Below are 20,409 nucleotides of genomic sequence, written 5' to 3' on the forward strand. Positions count from 1 at the left end.
GAGCTGGGAACTCTAACCAAGCTGTGGGTGCTTCTCTACAAAGTCACTCTGCCTCTCTGTTAAATTGGCAAGAAAAATGGAGTGCTTGGGTTTTTTATTTGTGTGTGTGTGTGTGTGTGTGTGTGTGTGTGTGTGTGTGTGTGTGTGTGTTTCCTTGAGATCCAGACTCGATAAGAAATTATATTTAGATAAAGGAAGATATATTTCCAATAATATGAATAAAAGTGCAATTATTCTAACCATCTTTTAGTAAGTATTCTAAATTATTTCATTTAATAATCTCTCTTCAGAAACTTTGTTTCTTGTTTCCCATGTCTCAGTTTTTTTTTTATGATGCAAAACATGGATCCTGTTATATCAACATGAACTACTACATGGATCCAGTCACTGCAAAACAAACAAACAAACAAACAAACAAACAAAAAGCTGATGTTTCAGATGGCTTGGAATTCCTGATCTGACTTGCTTTCTCATGTGTGTATATGGCCGGGGCAACCCAGCTCCAGTAGCTGGGAGCTGTGCCCCCTGACAGAGCCCTGTGAGTTCTGTTTAGTAGAGGTGCGTGAGTGTCCAAGCTCACCAAAAACTCTTCAATGAGGGTCCTACTAACAGAGAAGGTTCCCTGAGTGCATGCTCTTAAGTTCTTCTGAGAAGAGAACCTTTCTATTGGTCTATTTATGTTTTTTTTCTTTTTTCTTAAACAACTAAAGAGACAAAGTCAAACTGCATGACAACTTTGGGTTCTCTATTATCTGTGTTCACCATTTCATATATCCATAATGAAAACAAAACAAATGTACATTTAAAGTATTTTGAATTTTACTTGTACAGATGACTAGCCTATACAGCCTTTAACTGCCTGTAAGATACACTGGTAAAAAAAAAAAACAGTGATACCAATGTTATGTTAGTAACCAAGCACTTTTTAATTGAAAATAAAGCCCACTTAATGAGATATCTGACAATGATAAAGTGGCCAAGAACCTGAGACTAGATATGTCATGGGACCTAGAGGGAAAGCCTACACTAGTATGCTACTGAAGGAACTCAGCAATAAAAGAGCTCCTAAGGGCATGCGCTGTACCCTCACATCGGTGCCTCACTCAGCCCTCTTAAAGAACCTTCTGCTGGCAGTAGATGAGCATTAACAGAGCACCAAAACTGGACAACGTGCAGAGAAGGAGAGATTTCAGAGCACTCAGTCCTAAATGAGCTATCGTTATGAAACCCTTCCCCTCAAGGCTCAGGGATCGATGTGGGAAAAGGGCCAAAAGACCAGGTCTTTTGATTACTAGGTCATCCCTTGTTGAGACAGCAGTGCCTGTGGGGCAGGAAAGGGCATAGAGATAAACCCCTCCAGACTGGACAGGGAGTGATCGTACCACCAGGGTGTAGCAATAACTGTTTTGTTTTAGCTGTATATTTTTGTGTGCGCATGAATGCATGCCAAGTGTGGGGTGACCATGGAGGCAGAAGAGAACATCGGATCCCCAGGAGCTGGTATTACAGGCAGTTCTGAGCCATCCAACATGCACGCTGGGAACTGAACTCTGGTCCTCTGGATGAGTATTAAATGCTCTTAACTATTAAAAACTCTCCCCAACCCTCAATACTGAGATTATAAACGTAGGTGCCCATGCAGCTTTTTCTATGGCTGTTGGGAACTCAAACTCAGGTCTCCATGCTTTTCTACCAAGCCCATTACTGATGGAGCCATCTCCCCATTCCCAAAGCAATGGTTTTTTTTTTTTTTTTTTTTTTTTTTTTTGTGATATATGTTTTTTATTTTACAATACCATTCAGTTCTACATATCAGCCATGGGTTCCCCTATTCTCCCCCCTCCCACTCCCTCCCCTTACCCCCAGGCCACCCTCCATTCCCACCTCCTCCAGGACAAGTCCTCCCCCCGAGGACTGTGATCAACTTGGTAGACTCAGTCCAGGGAGGTCCAGTCCCTTCCTCCCAGACTAAGCCAAGTGTCCCTGCATAAGATCCTGGTTTCAAACAGCCAATTCATGCAAGGAGCACAGGACTTGGTCCCACTGCCTAGATGCCTCCCAAACTGATCAAGCCAATCAACTGTCTCACCTATTCAGAGGGCCTGATCCAGCTGGGAGCCCCTCAGCCTTTGGTTCATAGTTCATGTGTTTCCATTCATTTGGCTATTTTTTTTCAATAATTGAGTAAAACTGAAATTTATTATATGCCACAGTCGTCCTAGGGACCTCCATGCTATATATATATAGCCTTTATGGTTCTATGGGTTGTGGTCTGATTGTTCATTTTATATCTAGAATCCACCAATGAGTGAGTACATACCATAACTGTCTTTCTGGGTTTGGGTCACCTCACTCAGGATGATTTTTTCTAGTTCCATCCATTTGCCTGCAAATTTCATGCTTTCATTGTTTTTCTCTGCTGAGTAGTACTCCATTGTGTATATGTACCCCATTTTTTTCATCCATTCTTCCGTTGATGGGTATCTAGGTTGTTTCCAGGTTCTGGCTATTACAAATAGTAAAGCAATGGTTTTTAACTGATTAACAGATAGGTTGTATCTGGGATCTTACTTCCCAAAATATCTTAGAAGTTTCATAAACAGTCAGATTTATTTCCAACTGGCCATAAAACAAAAACAAAATAAAAAAGCAACAACAACAATAAAACCTTTACCAGGCTTTTTCTCTTGGGCCATTAACCAGCTCCCAAATCATGACACAGAGATTTATTATTAGTTTTGAAGATTCAGCCTAGCTTAGGCACACTTCTGGCTCTTGTAACTTAAATTAATCTGTTTCTCTTTATCTACCTTTTGCCTCAGGCTTATTCCCTTTCTCACGTCTCTATATCTTGTTTTCACTGCTTCTCATGTCTGCTGCCAGTGTCTGTCTGGCTTCTTGTCCCTGGCACGGCCTTCACTCTCTCCTCCTTCTTCTCTCCTCCTTCTCGACTCTCTCAAGCCTAGATCTCTCCTTCTATTTACTCTCTCTGCATGCCAGCCCCTCCTATCCTTTCTCTGCGTACCTAGTGGCCATTTAGTTTTTTATTAGACCATTCAGGTGTCTTAGGCAGGCAAGGTGAAATAGATGCAACACATCATTACATAATTAAACACACATCCTTACATCATTACCCAAATATAGCACAAACAAAAGTAACACCCCTTTACATAATTAAAACAATATTCCACACCAAAAACCTAAGTCAAATAAGTGGTTCTCTGAAAAAAAACGGAGTCAATGCAATACAAGATGCCCATCATGCTTATTCTACTGTGTTGGATAAGACTGTAGACTACCTTGTCATTTCCTCCTGTGCCTTGAGTATTTATGGTTTTATCAATAAATGAGGAGGAGAGGCAGGAGAAGGAGGAGGAAAGTTTGTGTGAAAAGTTATGGCACTCCACATTTGCTGAGCTGAGCTTTCTCAATGAAGTGGAAGACTAGGGAGAGGGCAGGGTAGTAGAGATCTCTATGGGGAACAGGAATAGAACGACAGCTTTTAAAGCAATTACCCAGAAGTGTGGAGGAAAGATCTGAAACCAAATAACAGCTGGCTATGATTCCGTTTCCCAAGTATGAATAAGATCTATGACATTTTGCAAGATCAATCTAAGAGAGTAACAATCGAACCAGAAACCACCCCTACACTCACCTGCCACCCACAGAAGAGGGAAAACCAGAACTAACCAGGAGGTTATGTAGCCCTGAGCACTTTGCTTAATGTCCTCTACAGAACAGGGGAGCACTCTGTTTACAGTCCTCTACAGAACAGTGGAGAAGTGCTCTGTCTTTTTTTTTTTTTTTTTTTTTAAGTGATGAAAGCAAACTTCTCAAGCAGATCTTCAGTTGCTTTTCGAGTTTGATGACGTTGAAGACTTTGGCCTCCATCCAGCCCTACCCAGGCGTCAGGTGTTTTGAGGCCTGGCTGTGACTACCTACGTTTTAAAGGATAGTACTGAACCTCTGCAGGAAGATGAGAAAAATAAACAGGAAGAGCAATGGCTAATCACACTGACCAAACAGCAGAGATGAAGAACCTTGATTGCTTTTAGCTGGAGACACAGCTATGCCTTCTGGGAGAATCTTCAGGTGACTACAGTGATGGTGTATGTGGATCTGTCGTTAATGTGAAAGCTAAAGGTGGTAAGAGCAATACGAACTCCCTACCATGAGAACAGGGAAGTGGTCACACACATGGCTAGTACTTCCTCACAGACAACAACTGGTTGAGTGCCAAGCAGATACAGCTATGGAGAACGTCTCACCACTGACACAGCATCGCTGGCTTGGAAGATACCTTCTAAGTATTCTCAGAGGAGTCTGCATCAAGCAATCAAGATTTGGAAGCTGAACCGAATGTTCCTCAGAGCAGACTGGACTGCATTTAAATTTGATTCCATCTGTGTGTTGCTAAGTTACAAGAGCGGTCTCTCTGACTTTTGTTGTGCCTCTGGGTTCATTCTTTTTTTTTTTTTTTTTTAAAGTGTCCACTATTGCAGCCAGAGAAGTGCAGGAGACCGTCACCAGAATCTACAGACATGTTCCTGACCCACCTGTAAAGCTGATTAGAATGACAGTACAAACACAGTGTCCTCCAGTATTTGCACGAGAACTTGCATTTCTGTTACCGTAACAGGAAAAAGATGTGTTCCCGAGCACACAGGAGCGTGTTTTGAAGGGTGAGCATAGGGCGAGAGCAGTTTTCCAGCAACCTTCTGTTTCCTTTCACAGCATCGTCTTAGCTGTTCCTTGCTGGCAGCTGACAGCCTTGACTTTTTTTCCCACTTGATAACATTAGGGACTCTGATTTTATTTGTTTTGCTTTTTTTCTTCTTCATGTAACAGTGACACAGGATCCAAGAACATGACAGAAAAACTCTCAATCAACATAGACAGAGTAAACAAAATATTCCATGATAAAACCAGATTTAAACAACATCTCTCCACAATGCAGCCCTACAGAAAGCACTTGAAGGAAAAATTCAACCTAAGGAAGTTAGATACACCCATGAAAACACAGGCAATAGGTAATCCCACACCAACAAATACCAAAGAAGGGAAACATACAACACTACCACCAAAAAATAACAGGAATTAACTATCATTGGTCATTATTATCTATTAATATCAATGGTCTCAATTCAGCTATAAAAAGACTAGAATGGATATGAAAACAAGATCCATCCATTTACTGTATACAAGAAACACACTTCAACTTCAAAGACAGACACTACCTCAGAATAAAAGGCTGGGAAAAGACGTTCCAATCATATGGATTTAAGAAGCAAGCTGGTGTAGCTATCATGATATCTAATAAAATAGACTTCAAACTAAAAATCAGTCAAAAGAGATTGGGAAGGACATTACATATTTATCACAGGGGAAATCAGACAAGATGAAGTCTCAGTTCTGAATATTTATGCCCCAAATACAAGGGCACCGACATTTGTAAAACAAACATTACTAAAGCTTAAATCACACATCAAACCCCATACACTAGTAGTGGGAGACTTCAACACCCCACTCTCACCAATAGACAGGTCTGCCACACAGAAACTTAACAGAGAAATAAGGGAACTAACAGACATTATGGCTCAAATGGACCTAATAGATATCTACAGAATATTCCACCCTAACACAAAAGGATTTACCTTCTTTTTAGCACCCCATGGAACCTTCTCCAAAATTGACCACATGCTTGGTCACAAAGCAAATCTCAACAGATACAAAAAAAATTGAAATAACCTCCTGTATCTTATCAGGCTTAAAGTTAGATTTCAACAACAACAAAATTTACAGAAAGCCTACAATCTCATGGAAACTCAATAATGCCCAATTGAATCACCAATGGGTCAAGGAAGAAATAAAGAAAGAACTTAAAGATTCCCTAGAATTCAATGAAAATGAATGTACAACATACCCAAACTTATGAGACACTATGAAAGCAGTGCTAATAGAAAAATTCATAGCTCTAAATGCCCACATAAAGAAGTTGGAGAAATCTCACACTAGAGACTTAACAGCACACCTGAAAGCTCTAGAACAAGAAGAATCAAAGTCACCCAGGAGGAATAGACACCAGGAAATAATCAGATTGAGGGCTGAAAGCAATAAAATAGAAACAAAGAGAACAATACAAAGAATCAATGAAACAAAGAATTGGTTTTTTGAGAAAATCAACAAAATAGACATGCCCCTATCCAAGTTAACCAAAAAGCAGAGAGAGAGAGAGAGAGAGAGAGAGAGAGAGAGAGAGAGAGAGAGAGAGAATCCAAATTAACAAAATCAGAAATGAAAAGGGAGACATAACAACAGACAACAAGGAAATCCAGAGAATCATCAGGTCATACTTCAAAAACCTGTACTCCACAAAATTGGAAATCTGAAAGAAATGGATGATTTTCTGGATAGGTACCCCATACCAAAGTTAAATCAAGACCAGATAAACTATTTAAATAGACCAATAACCCCTAAGGAAATAGAAATGGTCATTAAAAGTCTCCCAACCAAAAAAAGCCCAGGACCAGGGGGTTTCAGTGCAGAATTCTACCAGATTTTCAAAGAAGAACTAATACCAATACTCTTCAAATTGTTCCACACAATAGAAACAGAAGGTACATGACTAAATTCTTTTTATGAGGCTACAGTTACTTTGATACCCAAACCACACAAACATGCAACAAAGAAAGAGAATTACAGACCAATTTCCCCCATGAACATTGATTCAGAAATACTCAATAAAATACTTGCTAACCAAATTTAGGAACACATCAAAAAAAAATTATCCATCATGATCAAGTAGGCTTCATCCCAGGGATGCAACAATGGTTCAACATATGAAAATCTGTCAATGTAATACACCATATACACAAACTGAAAGAAAAAAAACACATAGTCATCTCATTGAATACTGAAAAAGCCTTTGACAAAAATCTAACACCCCTTCATGATAAAGGTTCTAGAGAGATCAGGAACACAAGGAACATACCTAAACATAATAAAGACAATAACAGCAAGCCTATAGCCAACATCAAATTAAATGGAGAGAAACTCAAAGCAATTCCACTAAAATCAGGAATAAGACAAGGCTGTCCATTCTCCCCATAATTATTCAACATAGTACTTGAAGTTCTAGCTAGACCAATAAGACAACAAAAGGAGATCAAGGTGATACAAATTGGGAAGGAAGAAAACTTTCACTATTTGCAGATGATAAGATAGTATACATAAGTGACCCCAAAAACTCTACCAGGGAAATCCTACAGCTGATAAACTCCTTCAGTAATGTGGCAGGATACAAGATTAACTTTAAAAAAAATCAGTAGCCCTCCTATATACAAATGATAAATGGGCTGAGAAAGAAATCAGAGAAACATCACCCTTTACAGTAGCCACAAATAGTATAAAATACCTTGGCTTGGGGTAACTCTAACTAAGCAAGTGAAAGACCTGTATGATAAAAACTTCAAGTCTCTGAAGAAAGAAATTGAAGAAGATATCAGAAAATGGAAGATTTCCCATGCTCATGAATAGGTAGAATTAACATAGTAAAAATGGCAATCTTATCAAAAGCAATCTACAGATTCAATGCAGTCCCCATCAAAATCCCAACACAATTCTTCACAGACTTGGAAAGAATAATACTTACCTTTATATGGAAAAACAAAAAAACCCAGGATAACTAAAAGAATCCTATATGATAAAACAACCACTGGAGGCATCATGATCCCTGACCTCAAGCTCTACTATAGAGCTATAGTAATAAAAACAGCTTGGTACTGGCATAAAAACTGACACATGGACCAATGAAATTGAACTGAAGTTCCTGACATTAATCCATACAGCTATGAACATACGATTTTTGACAAAGAAGCCCAAACTGCCATGCAAAAAAGAAAGCATCTTCAACAAATTGTGCTAGCATAACTGGATGTCAACATGCAGAAGATTACAAATAGATCCAAATCTGTCACCATGCACAAAACTTAAGTACAAGTGGATCAAAGACCTCAACATAATCCAGCTACACTGAACTTGATAGAAGAGAAAGTAGGAAGTAGTCTGGAGTACATAGGCACAGGAGATCACTTCCTAAATATAACACCAGTAGCACAGACACTGAGAGTGACAATTAATAAATGGGACCTCCTGAAACTGAGAAGCTTTTGTAGAGCAAAGGATATGGTCAATAAGACAAAACAACAGCCTACAGAATGGGAAAAGATCTTCACCAACCCCACATCTGACAGAGGGCTGATCTCCATAATATATAAAGAACTCAAAACCTAGACTTCAAAATATCAAACAATCCAATTAAAAAATGGGCTACAGAGCTTAACAGAGAATTCTCAACAGAAGAATCTCAAATGGCTAAAAGACATTTAAGGAATTGCTCAACATCCTTAGTTATCAGGGGAATGCAAATCAAAACAACTCTGAGATACCACCTTACGCCTGTCAGAATGGCTAAGATAAAAAACACTGAAGACAGCTTATGTTGTAGAGGATATGGAGCAAGCAGAACATTCCTCCGCTGTTGGTGGGAATGCAAACTTGTACAGCCACTTTGGAAATAAGTATGGCAGTTTCTTAGAAAATTAGGAATAAGTCTTCTTCGAGACTGAGCTATACCATTCTTGGACATGTACCCAAGGAATGCTCAATCTTACCACAAGGACACATGCTCAACTATGCTCATATCAGCATTATTCATAATAGCCAGAACCTGGAAACAACCTAGATGCCCCTCAACTGAAGAATGGATGAAGAAAATGTGGCACATATACACAATGGAGTACTACGCAGCAGTAAAAAAAAAAAACAATGATATCATGAAATTTACAGGCAAATGGATGGAACTAGAAAATATCATCCTGAGGTAACCCAGACTCAGAAGGACAAACATGATATGTACTCACTCATAAGTGGATACTAAATGTGAGGGAAGGGATGGCCAGACTGCAACCCACAGCTCCAGAGAGGCTAGCTAACAGGGAAAGACCCTAGGAGGAACACATGGATGACCCAGCAAAGGAGAAGTGGAGGAGATCTACATAAGTGGACTGGGTGTTGGGGGTGGCAGAGGGTGAGGAGTGGGGCATAAGAACATGGGGGAATGGGAGGGTCAAGCTGGAATAGGGACAGAGGGGGAGGGCAGGGAGGGAGATACCATGATAGATGAGGACATCATGGGAATAGGAAGAGGCAAGGTACTGGGGAGGCTCTCAGGAATCCACAAGGATGACCCCACCTTGGACTACTGGCAGTGGTCCAGAGGGTGCCTGGACTGGTCTACTCTGGTGACTAGTCTAGTGAATAACCTAACTGTCATCATAGAGCCTTTGTCCAGTGACTGATGGAGGCCGAGGCAGAGATTCACAGCCAGGCACCAGGCTGAGCTCTGGGATCCAACTGATGAGAGAGAGGAAGAATTCTGCAGAAGAGGGATGTGGAGATCATGATGGGAGGACATGCAGAGATGACCAGCCACACTAGTGGGAGCCCATGAACTGTGGACTGGTGGCTGTGGAGCCCCCATGAGACTAGACTAGGCCCTCTGGATATGGAAGATGGTTGTTTGGCTCCAACTGTTGTTGGGGGGGCGGCACCCAGGCAGGGAGATCCATATCTGTCCCTCGTCTATGGGCAGACTTTTGGGAATCCAGTACCTGTGGTGTGACGCCTTGTGCAGCCTTGGTGCAGTGGGAAGGGGCTTGGACCTGCCTAGGCTCAGTGTGTTGGGGTCTGCTGACTCCTCATGGGAGACCTTGATTTGGGGGATGTGGGGTGGCTTGGTAGAGAAGGTTGGGGGGTGGGAGGATGGAGGAAGGGGGATCTGTGGGTAGTATGTAGAGTGAGTAAAACATTTCTTAATAAAGAAAAATGAAAAAAAAGAATTTTATTTACTATCTGAACAAAACAAAGTAAATAATATTTAGAGGTACTGGTCCCTTCTTGCAGTATGAGTATCTGTAAACTTGAAAGTTTGATCTACTCTTTTCTTGTACCATTTTAAAGCAAACTTGAAGATATTTTGTCTGCAACGCACAAGTATATATCTCAGATCCTGTGAAATGAGGTATGTTGTAGACTAAAGGATACCCTAAAGTATGGGTAGTAGAATGAAGATCATTGTTTGAGAGATAAGAATTGTCTTTAAGTGGTTATTATAAATTCAACCTTTTTATATAAACTTAATAAACATTCTTACAAAATAAACTTGTAGCTAATTGAAAAAGAAGAAAGAAACTTTTCTGGCCTTCTGTCGTAATTGCTTTTTAGGGTTTTCTCATTAATGTCAACTAGACATTCTGAGAAATAAACTTGGGAAACACTTTCTGGTTGTATTTAAATGGTACTTAAAGAGAAGGATGAAAGAGAAAGAGCCTAGAGGATGCTCATGAGAGATTGGCTCATTATTGGCCAGTGATGCTTAGCAGTCTCAGAAATAGTTTCTCATCCCTGATCATGTAACTATGATTCTGTATTCTATGCAATCCCTATTTCTTTCTTTTTTCTTTATCCTATAAGCTCACCTCACTGAACAGCTTATTTTCAATGTACAAACTGAGAAATATACACAAGTGTCTTGGTGCATTATATGGAAAATGTTTTAACAATCTTTGATAATAAAAAAATAAATATTTTTGTCCAGACATGCTACTGCTTGTTTGTAATCCCAGCACTCAGGATATTGAATCAAGAAGATTGTAAGTTTGAGGCCAGTCTGAGCAACATGGTAAGACCTGTCTCAAAGGAAATAAATATGAAAATAAATATATACAAACATACAGAAACATTTTGAAGCTTCATATCATAGTATTAACCAACGCTATAACCAGGAATTTTTAATGTTCATATTATACTTAATCTTTGTGAGTTTTATTTTTCAAAGATGCATTTTTAAATGAGAAAATTGTTGCAAATTATGTTATATGAAAGACTATCAGAGGTCTCAAAGTTCAAAGAATGATGTTTTAGCAAATAACCCACCCCATATTCAGGGGTGATCTCCTTCTAATTGATAGCATGGTGAGATACATTAAAGACACCATTACTGATGCATATGTTAATAGAGTGATAATTGAACACCTGTGAGGTGGAAATTAAATTGGGAATGTCAAAGTGTGTTCCAAAGAGTTTCATTAAAGGCAAAAAGAAGTGTGCTATGGAACTTGCCATTCGTTCATTATTTTATATGGATTTTTATGGATTTTTAAAATTAATTTAACTGGTCAGTGCTATCAGACAAGTCAATAAGTGATAAAAATTACATTGAACTTTTGAAATATAAAAAGACAAATAGTTCAATACACCATTAACAACAAATATCAATATGCTTCACATTAATGACATACTGGAGAATGCACAGAACCATGCAGTTGGCCTGGCCTAGCTGAGAGGCATGCATCATAGATTTCTCAGGTTAGAGTCCATGCTCCTGGGATACAATGTACCTTCCAGTTCCTGAGAGACTGATGGACCTACTCAGGCAGTAAAATGTTCAAGCCACTGGGTGTTTTTCTGTATGTTCCCTCAGAAGTAAAGGAAGCATGGAAGGATGTTGGGACATTCAGTCTTGGACATTAATCTTGTGTACCCTGTATAGCCTGCAAATGTCATTGAATCCTGGCAACTTCAACTGTATTGCTCCTGCAGTTGCCATTATATTCTGTTTCTGAAAAAGATATTAAAAAGTCTGATTGCTCTCAATAAATTGCCACAGCTTGTTTACCTGTGGACCCTCCAACCACCCTGGTTTAATTCCTCATGGCCATATCAGGTGACCTTGGCCAGGTAAGGAAGCATGGGCTTACAGGATAAAACACTTGATTTTTGAACATTAATTCTGAACAATGAAATTGAAATTGTGTTCATGAAATGTGTGTGAATTCTAAAATAATTATGCCGTCATTTTGATAAATGTTATTGCTATTGTGTTTGCTGTTGGCGTGACCCTTTGCAATAACCACACAACTTGTGCTCTAGCTCCCTTTCTGCACTAGGAGGATTTGAGAGTCTCAAGTTGGAATTATTATGTTAAATTTTATTTGTCCAGACATGCTACTCCTTGTTTGTAATCCCAGCATAAGTTTGAGGCCAGCCTGAGCAACATGGTGAGACCTGTCTCAAAGGAAATAAATAAGAAAATTAATATATACATGCATACGGAAACATTTTGAAGCCTCATATCATAGTATTAACCAACACTATAACCAGGAATTTTTAATGTTCATATTATACTTAATCTTTATGAGGTTTACTTTTCAAAGATGTATTTTTATGCAAATACAAATACTTTGGTAAATTTCATGATGGCAGTAACAGTTTTAGGGATTCCCAACCGGACATACGACAAGAAAGGTCAATCAAGTTCAAATGATGGCATTAACTGAACTTTAAGAATAGAAAGTAAAGCTAAGTGTTTAAAAAGTCAGTAACTTGGAGTTCTGAGTAGGATCATTTAAATCCAGTCACCAGGAGTCTGTGTGCAGCAGACTGTCCTGGGGACAGCGTAGAGACTGCACATCTGTCCTGGGGACGGCATAGAGAACGCACATCTGTCCTGGGGACGCGGTAGAGACCGCACATCTGTCCTGGGGACGCAGAAGCGGCTCCCATGCAGTACTTCAGGTGTTGCTATCAGATATATCTAATTGACATTTTACAAATTAAAGCATGGTAAAATCAAAATATATCCTCCCACTATTTCACAGCAGAAAGAAAACAGTTGGTACATGTTGAACACAAAGCTATTTCTCCTCTTAGAGGAAATAAGCATCGATATATTGATTCATATGCACACACATTATCTCTAAAATTCAAAGTGGTTAATTTGCTTTACTATCATGTAAAAACAATCTCATTGTGGTCAAATTACTGAAAAAGCACAAAGGCAAAAAAACAAAAAACCACACATTGCCACGTTCAAAAAATACACATTGCCTCATTGGTTCTGTTATTTGATTATAAAGTTAAATACTATAAGGACTCTGACACCTAGAACTGTACTGAATCAAACAGAAGCAAATATAACCCCTACCTCAGCCCCTGAACAGGACATTTTGAGCCCACTCAACCCAAAAAGTGATGAAGGAAATGTCCCTGTTCTTAACTGGTTAGACTAGGAAGAGATGAGCATAAACTGGAAGAATCCCTGGGAAAGACTGACTCAGAACGGACTTCTTGGGTCATAATCTGGGAGCTTTGGAAGCAGAGAAGCTCTTTGGGAAAGTTGGTTCAGGTACCGACATGGTTTCTTCATAACAATTCCTTACAATGCAGGCCCTTGCAGTTCATGGTTCATATCTAGTGTTAGGATATGGCGTGCAGGAGGCCCTGGCGGGTGGAGCCAGCATGCCCCACAGTGGGTGAGAGACAGAGACGCCTTCAGACAGCACTCGGTGAAGAGTTTTATTTGGTGGGAGAGAAAGAGAGAGATGAACACCTCATGGGAATAGAGAGACAGAGAAGCCGGAAGAAATTTTCTTTTTAAAGGGGACTTTATGTCAGGACACAGGGCAGGTCCCCAAGGGGTCCTGAATGCCAGCATTCCTCTATTTTGATTATTATAAAAAGGTGAGTTATGGATAGCAAGTGGGGGAACAAGGGTACTGAATTCTTGAGACTGCTTCCTGCTGATTTGGGGGTGAAGTGGGAGGGGCAGGTTGGGAGTCTGGTCATGCATGGTGGGAGGTGGGAGTGAAGAAGCATTCAATTGGCTGTCATTGTGGAGATCTCCGGAGTCTGTTCCTTGAGGGAGCTGAGAAGGCAGGTTGCTAGGAGGAAAAAAATAGAATGGTACCATTGGCCTCATGAGCGGTGCTAGCCATGGGAAGAGTGATAACTGCCAGAAAGGATGGGAGAGAGAAGTGCCCTAGTTATACAGAAGAGGCAAGGGTGAATGAGTGAGACACAAGAGCTGATAAACCCTTTATTGGGACATCTTGGAAAACCAGGTTCTGGTTGTCAGGTAGGTGCCCATCTGAGCCTGGAGAGGTGGTACCAGCAGTGAATTGAGGGATGACGTATCCTTCAGGAGTTCAGGAGCCATCACATCTGCTGTTTCTCTGGAGGTGGGGGTGCGTCCATCCCAGTTGGTGTCCAGAGCTGGTGCAGGGGCTGGTGATGTATCTGAAGAGCCCCTGAGGGTTGGTCTTGGCATAAGTCTGGCAGGAGGGGTGGACCTATGCAGGAACCTGTAAGTGTGTAAAACAACTGGGACAGATTTATATCTTGGTGTCATAGCAAAAGGCTGTGACTTTGGGTTAACAAGTATGAACATTTTTTAGGGCCTGGTTTCAGCCCAATGAAACACATCTTTAAATCTATAACCAGAGGAAATTTACTGAATGGGAGTGGTTGGGGGAATGAAGAAAGAGGAGGGAGGCTTCCATACCCTCTCCAATGCTAGCCTGTCTCTAAAAGCTGGGACCAATAAAGTCCACAGAAGCCTTGGTGTTGGGGGAGAGAGATGTTAAAACTGGCAAACATCATCAGATCTGAGTAGGATAAGTAAGTGAACAGAAGTGAGACAGCTTTCCTGTCTTCACATAAACAAACCTTAAAGCTGCTTCTTTTTATCTAATTCACCAGGAGACACTGGGAGCGGTATTAGCCCTAAGAGAACGAGGCTGTGAATTTTACATAGAGAACTGAGAAGGCAGCTGAAGCAGAGCGTGGTGGCCAGATGGCATCAGGGATCTGAGAAGGATAAATTTTACCTGAGTTAGCAATTGGAAGTGACAGAGATCTGCTGGCCACCTAGACAGCCACCCCAGGGTCCTCCATGGTCTTTGAGGGCAGAGGTCTCAGGGCAACAACATCAGTCTTTGGCTGCCAGGCCTCAGAAGATCCAACAGTTATGGGGTAGGGATTTGCCAGAAGGACCAGCCTACCTTGTCTAGGTATAAGTGAGGCAATGGGTCCCCAGAGTCCTGTTGTCCATGGTCTGAAGAAGGCCCTGGCAGTAGTCCAGGTTCTTCCATCCCCATCTCAGTGGCCGTTGCTGCCACTCTGGAGCAAGTTCTGGGTGGAGGTCCTTCTGTACCCAGCCATCTTCTTTGGAGGGAATAAAAGTACTGCCAGGAGACAGCATGTCTCTCAATCATGAAAAGCTTTTCAATTAAACATTTTAAATGCCATATTCTGAAGATCTCTGAAGTATTTGAGGGCTGTCCAGATATATCTGAATAGACAAACTTTGTTTCTAGGTGCTTGTTTTAAATTTAACCCTGAAAACATGCGAGGACTAAGTAAAGCTTGTCCCTGTAATTAGTTACATCAGTACTTAGCATGACCACAACGAAAGCACTTGATGATTTATGACGGACTACTTACTTGTGTTCTCTAACGGTCCACAATAAGTGGCCTTAAAACACGATTTTGAACTGAAGCTCCTCTAGCATCAAACATGGGTTCAGAAAGAAGACAAAACAAAACAGCCATAACCCTGAATGATTTATACAGACACAAAGATTTCCGAAGGTCATATAATACCTCTTTCATTCTGCATAAAGAAGGTCAAGTGTCTTATCCTATTGCAGAACCACTTTAGTTAATAAATCTATCAATTGACAATATTGGGTCCAATTTCCTGGTATATCAGTGGGCATTAGGTAACCATTTTGTTGCCCATGCCAGAGGGTTTACCTTTAACTTAGCCTTTTAGCCTGTTTTGGGAGTGAGGAGCACAGGATGACGTATTCTCTTCTGTAGCTGCTTCAAGGTGAAATGGTCAGAGCCCAAGGGGGCCGAGAAGCTAGTCAAAGCTGAAGAGGGAATCTAGGCAATGGGGCGTTAACCAGAAGCATCTGATTTGATCCAGCTGGAAACAAGGAGCATTCATATCAGCTGGCTTTGTCCACATCAGCTTTCAGTATGTCCATGGCTCACAGGCTGAAGTCAGTAGCCGATGCCTGGATGTGTCAGTCAGCCAAATGGAAGCCCATTGAAACAGATATAGACTAGAGACAAGAGTTAAAATTTATGAACTTATTTGGAACCTTTAGACTCATGGTCTTAGTAATTGGGAAAGGGAGACCAGGAGAGAGAAAAATATCATCCCCAGGAATAGACAGGTGAGGAAAACTCATTTATCTGGTGTTCTTTTGACCTCTGTGAAGTGGATCTAAGTTTTTTGATTTCTTTCAATCCTTTGAAGATTACATGAATTTTTATTTTGTAAAAGGACATAAAAGTTTTAGATATATTATATTACCAATCAGTATTGAAATCCATATTGTAGAGAAGCAGACAATGGGTAGCTGCAAAACAGCAGAAGTAGACTCATACCGTTGAGTTCTAGCAGAATTACAGATTTGTGTTAAAAGTTATGCACATTTTTTTAGTTTAGAGAGAGCCAAATACAGATTGGACAGAGATGTCTTTGGCCCAATGAGTTTAAGCATATTTAGAAGACAACCAAGGAAAATTTAAAATCTTGAGCTTGTAGCCCAAATAGTATCAGAATTCTATTAATGTTAAAATCTGAACTTTTGGAATCTTAACAATATCATAGAAGGGGAAAGTAATTTAAGCATTTAAATCATTTATTTATGTCAAGAGACCTAGCAGCTTTAGGAAAAGTGAGGCATGATTTGTTTTTAATATGTAAAATGAGCTATCAAGTTGGCCATATCAGCAGCATGTGGCCTGGAGGGGAGGAGATAGGTCTCCGGGCTCTGCCCACACACACGGAAGAGCGGTAACAGAGGAATGCCAGACTGTGACTGCAGGCTCGAGTCCTCGGCCCTGTGAAATAATGTGAGGTGTGAAGCAGAGCTCTCCTGACCGCTCCCCCTCCCCGTACTAATGTGTAGTGTGCAGGAGAGCTCTCCTGACGCCCACTCCCCATATGGACTACCTGAGCATTGGGAGTCCCACCCATGCTTGAGCCATGGACAGGAAGTGACTTTTTGCTGCCCTTAGTAAAAATGGTGGTGAGGTCATATGACCTGTTGCTCTTTGACCTTAGCCAAGATGGCACCTGCCTGACCACATGATGGCCCCCTGGTACCTGACCACATGTTCATGCTTTTTTTTTTTTTTTTTTTTTTTTTTTTTTTTTTAAGACATAAGGAACATATATGGGACACATAAATTCAAGCATTCAAAAATCAGTCAGAAACACATTCATGTGACACCTCAATCTTACATTTCCATTCGCACATATGAAATAAACTGTTTTAACAGAACAACAGACAAAACTCCAGGAAACTGTCAGCTGATCAACTTAAAAAGCCAGAGATGAGAACATACAGCATAAAGAATGAACTGTAGCACTGCAGACTGAGAGGCAGCAGGGTGGGAGAAAACCTAGAAGAAGCAGAAGATAAGGGAGGTATCCTGGGTCTCCTGATTGGTGGTAGTGGGGTGAGGGCTGTGTTCCATGCAGCTCACCCCAACACCATGAGTGCCAGCGGCAGCCACAGGTGGGAAGGAGGGAGGGAGGAAGGGACGGGAGTGTATAGCCCAAGAATCCTTGGATCTGACTAATTCCCGGTAAGTGAGTCAGAGGACGCAGACTGCTGAGCAATTCACAGAGCAGGGGCCAGAAGGATGCTAAGGTCTGAGATGGCACAGACAGTTGCAATGTTTCATCAAACAGAGAACAGGGGCCAGAGGGTAGCTAAGCCCAAGGGACACATGGTTGCCAGTACCAGAATTTGAACAACGCTAAGAGACGAGAGACCACAGTTGAGAATAGACCAATCCTCATTCATGGGAAATGGTCAGAAGTGAGGCTTACTTGTAGATGTAACCAATCGTCTTATTAAAATAAGAAACACAGAGCCAGTGTAAAAGAGAAAGCCGAGAGGTCAGAGCTCAGAGATAAAATCTTACCTCCTGCAGTGCTCCTAGCTTCCCGAGAGAGCGAGAGCTCCTTCCTGTTTGTCTGTGTTTAAATAGTCTTTCTGTTCTGCCTTCTCATTGGTTGTAAACCCAACCACATGACTGCCTCGTCACTGCCTGTAAGTACCGCCCTACAGGTCTTAAAGGCGTATGTCTCCAATACTGGCTGTATCCCTGAACACACAGAAATCTACCTAGCTCTTCTAACCACCACACTCTTGCTATGGCTCTAATAGCTCTGACCCCAGGGCAACTTTATTTATTAACATAAAATTAAAATCACATTTCAGTACAAATAAAATATCACCATACTTACTGATTATGTTGGTGTTGGATGAAGTGAGTGTTGAAGGTTCCAGGGCTCCTAGTGTGTCTCAGACTGCCGCAGGCAGGAGAAATGCTCCAGGAGGGTCTCTGCCGAGTCACGACACCAATGTTCTGATATGGCACGTGGGAGGCCCTAGCAGGTGGAGCCAAAGTGCCCCACAGCGGGTAAGAGACAGAGAGCCCATGCAGACAGTGCTCAGTGAAGAGTCTTATTTGGTGGGGGAAGAGAGATGGGAGTGGAAAGGAGATGTTGTGCCCAGATCACGACCCCCAGAGAGACCACCAAAGACGAGCATGCCGGAATGCAAAAGCAAAGTTTAATTCTGTATATACAATACAAGCCTAGGTAGAGACTTTGTCTAATACATCCAATGCAGTGGAGGCTGGAGGAAGTGCCCGCCTGTCTGCAAGCTCAGTTTTTAAAGGCAAAACCCACAAGGCAACATCATTTATGGGTGCTAGTATGGGTACAATTCTGATTGGCTCACTTCTAGGGGCTTTCTAGAAATCATGGCTTAATCTTACTTCTAAGGGAGTGGTTACCCACCACCATTTCTCATTGGCTGTCCTCAGGTGGGGGCATTTCTGTGGTCAGTTACCCTGGAAACCAGGGAGAGGACATTCCATAGTCTGGCAGGCATTACCTCGTGACTATCTTGTGACTGTGAACTTCTACACTTCCTGGTTTCTGGAATCTGAACTGACTGGTTTCAGTAACTAATGGCCTATTCCCAAAAGGAGAAATTTTAGGCTTTAATTTTAGGGTGAAAGCATTTTGGTCTTATTTGTAAGATAGGTCGTTTTGGTCTCACAGAAGATAGATAGATAGATAGATAGATAGATAGATAGATAGATAGATAGATAGATAGATAGATAGATAGAGAGAAAGAGAGAGGTGGGGAGGGGGAATTTTCTTTTTAAAGGAGACTTTGTGTCAGGACACAGGGTGGGTCCCTGGGGGTAGGCCAGAATGCCAACATCTAGCACAGTATCTCTTTCTATAAATGAGGATTTTATTACACCATAATCCTGGTCATTTGTTTCTATCCTGTCTGTGGTGGCTTCTTTGCACAATCAGAGTTGTGTGGCTGTGACAGAGACCTGACATTTACTCTGGTCTTTTACTAGAACAGTCTATGGAGCCCCCTCCCCCACAGTTAGTGTGCTAAGTGCTACCCTACCTGTCTAAAAGATTTTAGCGCCAACTCCCAAGAATAACCTCAGATTCACTCAACAGCCAATGCTTGCTTGGAGGTGGCTCCTTCCCTCTGGACAAGAAAACTGTTTTTAGCAGATACCTAGAAAAGTTCATTGGAAAGAGTGGATAGGGAGGAAAGGGGAAATGCTTGCTTTGTTCTCTTTATATTTTCATTTTATTGATACCGTTCTTCCTTTAATCTTCATAAATGTTTTCTTATATGCAGTGTTGGTTGCTCCCCTTATTACACAATAAATAATCTTCAAAATTTCCTGTCAAAAATGCTTAGTTGGGTGAGAGCCTATTAAGAATATTTAAACTAAATATACAAATAATTGCTTTTAAAGAAAAGTCTGTACTTGAAAGGAATCTGGATTCTGAATATGAAGAGGGAGAAGATAAAGAGTTAATGGGAGGGCCAGGTATGATGACATACACCTTTAATCGAAGCACTCAGGAAGCAGGGGTGGGCAGATCTCTGAGAGTTCTGTCTACAGAGTGAATTCTAGGACAGCCAGGGCCACACAGAGAAACCCTGTTGGGAAAAAAAAGGAGGGAAGGCAGGAAGGAAGGAAGGAAAGAAGGAAGGAAGGAAAGAAGGAAGGAAGGAAGGAAGGAAGGAAGGAAGGAAGGAAGGAAGGAAGGAAGGAAGAGAGAAAGAAAGAGAAAGGGGAAATTAAACTCTCTAAAACTCACTATAAAAACCCTAGGTATAAAATAGCCACCATTTCTGAATGACAAGGTGAGATAAAAAGCAGACCATCTTTCAAGTTTACAGAATGTTTTCTGCTGCTTGGAAGCTGTTGAAGTCTTGTTCCAACAGAGGAACCTCTGAAATCCAGACACAGATCTGCGTCACTGGAGTTCACAGGGTCCACATGTCAGTAGTTGCTGAAGTACGGAGGACAAAACGCTAAGAGGATATTTACCAAACACAAGTTTGTATCAGATAAAGTGTTTTTTCCTCATACAGCTTAAAAGTGGACTTTCCCTTTTCATTGTTCAAGGATGAACCAGATGGCTGTCTC

The sequence above is a fragment of the Peromyscus maniculatus genome, chromosome 3 (assembly GCF_049852395.1).
Source record: "Peromyscus maniculatus bairdii isolate BWxNUB_F1_BW_parent chromosome 3, HU_Pman_BW_mat_3.1, whole genome shotgun sequence".
NCBI classification, from domain to species: Eukaryota; Metazoa; Chordata; class Mammalia; order Rodentia; family Cricetidae; genus Peromyscus; species Peromyscus maniculatus.